Here is a 3,368-nt window from a genome sequence, read left to right as displayed (position 1 = left end):
TTAGTAAGAAAAGAAGTGTAAGATATCCAGAAGATGAGAACTTCATGGCATCATTCTCAACCAGACCTGTCAATCTCTTACATCATATAGTGGACCTTAATGGAGCAAAAGTAAAACAGTGAAATAGGTTAAAAACTTGTGAGGGATGCGGTGGGCAACAGAAGAAAAGGACTTTTAGTAAGATACAATGGAGTCGCGAGCTGCTTCATGTTGCAGAGTTTACATAGAGTGCAGCTTTAGTTTCAGCTAGAGAGAATCTCAAGGCACAGGGTAAGATCTGCTATTGCACATGCATTTGTAGGCCATGGGACATGTCTCTGCCTCTTCATACGTCGAACACACGAAGCTCACCATCACCCGCCTGCATGGCAAGCACGATCCGCATGCGTGTGAGCAATCGGGTAGTCTCGATCCTGCTAGCCTGACTGAGTTGTCCGCTTCCCTGGGCAGCCTGGAATGCCATCCATCGGTATAAAAGTCTGGTTTTAGTAGGTGTTCCATCTTCCTTGTGATTCTCGGCCTTCTTGTTTGGTGCAGCCTGTAACCTGTGAAAAGAGTCGTTCGAGATGTTACCGGCTGGATAAATTAAGTGGCATTTTACAAAATTTGTTACAGATCTAATCTTCTGAACGGCTGCATTTTAGCTTTGGAAGCAAGATGAACGATGACCAAAGCTATGTGATATGAGCGCAGGTGCAAGAACATATATATATGTATATACATTGGTTTTATTTGTTTGCATTTTTTATTTTTTACCAAGATTATGTTAATGGCATTCAAATTTTTATTAAATAAAATAATAAAAGGATGAGAGGTCTGAAGGACAGTCAATAGCATTAGTCGTCCTTTAAAAGGAGCGAGCAGGTCTGCTGTACCGTGCTTGTAACATTCATTACAAAAGTTTAAAATGTCTACCAATAAAGCATGGTTTCCTTTGGAAAGAACGTCAAATTTCTTTGAAAAAGCTTCCTCGATCCCTTAAAAGTGAGATAAAAAGAAATAGGATAAAGAGAGAAATAAGAGGCAAAAAGAGGGAAAGCAAGAAACCGTGTGACTTATGACCAAAGTCATGTTATTCAACTATGACAAGCAGAAATAGTTCTAAAAAATCTTTGGCCTTCAGCAACCAAACTAACAACGAATCAACGAAGGAGTATTCAATATTAGCTAAAAACGTGAAAAAGATTAGGAAGACACTGACGGACGGATGGAAGTTAGGGGGTTATTGTCTGACTTGATCGGATGCCTGGCCAAGAAAAGATGGGCAGCTCAAACATATAGCCTGGATAACTGGGTTGGCTTCAAACGGACAAGGTCATTGCCAAGGGAAAGACTGTTCACTGCTATCTAAAAGGCAGCATCCGAAACTGCACCTCCAGTGTAGAGGACGAACAGAGATCGTCGAACCTGCTCGCCGAGAATCTTTCTCTCTTCCTTTTCACCTCTTACAACTATTGACGGGAGTACCCCATGTATGTTGTACAAGCGTGACAGGCGGTCATTAAAACGGAAAACTCATAAGCACTAGGATGAGGCGATGAGCACAGGCTTATGTTTTTCACAATCCCCTAATGGCAGAAGCAGCAGCAGTAATAGTATTAGACGGGCTCATATATGGCAAATGCCTTCAACTTAGTTTCTAAGAGTTCATGAACCCTATTTTCTAGAAAGATAAAAGGAACTGGGGAAAGGAAACCACTGTGCCATGTCTAAAGTCGAATGTATATATGAAGTTGACACTGCATCAATCTAGACCAACATTTCTGTCGCTAGAGATTCAAAGCATTTGAATATCGCTAGAGATTCAAAGCATTTGAATAGAAAGAACATACTTTTCAAGCCAATATAACAGGAGACTTACCATGATCAAGGTGCAGACTGCCGGCGCCGCCGGGACGGGCTAATGCCGGTTGAAAGACAAGCACAAGAGATAGAAGAACAAAAAGAAGTTTCATGTGAACAGGAAACCCCATGGTGAAGTTGATGAACTAAGAAAGAGGTGAAAGGAAGAGGAGAATGAAAAGAGACGATGAAGGTAGAGATTCTTAGTGAGCGGATAAAAGCTGGAGAATTGTGAGAGCATTTAAAAGGGTGAAGGAGGGGACTGTCTCAGACTTATTGAAGTGGATCACAGACTTGGGTATGTCTGGGGAGGTGGAGATCAGATGAAGCAGTGGTAGTACCAGGAGAATGGAGTGCCTCTGCGGGCTCTTCAAAGGGCTGAGCACGCACTCGCGGAGGAGCTTCAAGTTGATCACAGAGTCAGGGATTGCCCTGTTAAGTGAACATCAATAACCTAGGTTTGATTGCCTGATAGACTTGAATGCAGGAATTGAGTATAGAGCCTGCCTGGCTTCCTCCTTATCTCTCAGGTGAATCTCATAAATAGTATGACAAAGTTTACTCTTCCTAGGATCCTTTCTCTCTCTCTCTCTCCCCCCATTTCATAATAAATGAGAAACACGAACTTTCCTTTTCTCGATCCAACAGTTTGGATCTAGTAGTTGTCCGCAACCGGCAAATAGGTGCCTGTACGTAGTTAAAAGATTGTCACTTGGGTAGGTAAAATTGATGGCGTTGTACTGTTGTTTATTTACTTTCCGACTTGGAAATTGTTTATAGCACGCTTAATATGTGGGGAAAATGAAGGGCATTAAAACAATTAGGTACTTTATTTAGTTCAAGTGAAAGTCAATTGATTAAAAAACAATATGATAAATGATTCGGGTTTAAGTTGGATCCAGATTTCAGCAAATCTGATTGAATCAGAATTTGTGTGATTTGATTTGGATTCAGACTTAGCTGTGCACACTATTTTTTTAAAACTAATTTGAGACCTAGCTAGCACGAGATGTCACATAACTATCTAAATAGTTGGGTTTGGGTTGGATCTTTATAGGATGTCAGTTGAATACTGGACTCAGATTCAGATTCAGTTATGAAGCTGCATACAGGATCTGAATCTTAGGAATCATATTGAATTTTTTTCTACTAGATCTGGCTATCCAGATTAGAAATAGCATCCATAAATGGGTATATCCGACTCAGATACGTACCTTCAATCCCAGTTGTAGCTAGGGCTTTCAACAAGTCGAGCTAACTTGAGATCCACTTGAACTCGCTTGATAAATTTGACTTGAGCTCGACTCATTTAATAAACGAGTCCAGTTTGAGTTAAAAAATGAACTCGATCATATGAACTAGTTGAGCTCAAGTTAAGTGGGCTTGACTCAGTTAAACTTAGTTAAGCTCAAAAAGAAGAATACATATACTATGTCTCATAAAGTTATGACAAGAAGTGGACGGTTCAGTGTTCAAGTCTCCTTACTACCTTTTTCTTTAAAAACAAAATATTTTAATAAATTGTT

The 3,368-nt window shown here is 40.2% G+C and overlaps 1 long non-coding RNA gene across 1 annotated transcript; it reads right to left on the bottom strand.

Annotated features, from left to right (window-relative positions):
• LOC126410551 (uncharacterized) lies at window positions 1–2,415 on the bottom strand. Its single transcript, XR_007574735.1, has 2 exons — window positions 1,862–2,415; window positions 1–545 (listed from the first exon to the last, which is right to left on the bottom strand). It is a non-coding gene; the product is annotated as an uncharacterized LOC126410551 (long non-coding RNA).
• Window positions 2,416–3,368: the final 953 nt, after the last annotated feature.

The sequence above is a fragment of the Nymphaea colorata genome, chromosome 11 (genome assembly GCF_008831285.2).
Source record: "Nymphaea colorata isolate Beijing-Zhang1983 chromosome 11, ASM883128v2, whole genome shotgun sequence".
NCBI classification, from domain to species: domain Eukaryota; kingdom Viridiplantae; phylum Streptophyta; class Magnoliopsida; order Nymphaeales; family Nymphaeaceae; genus Nymphaea; species Nymphaea colorata.
This window is presented reverse-complemented; position numbering and strand designations above follow the sequence as displayed.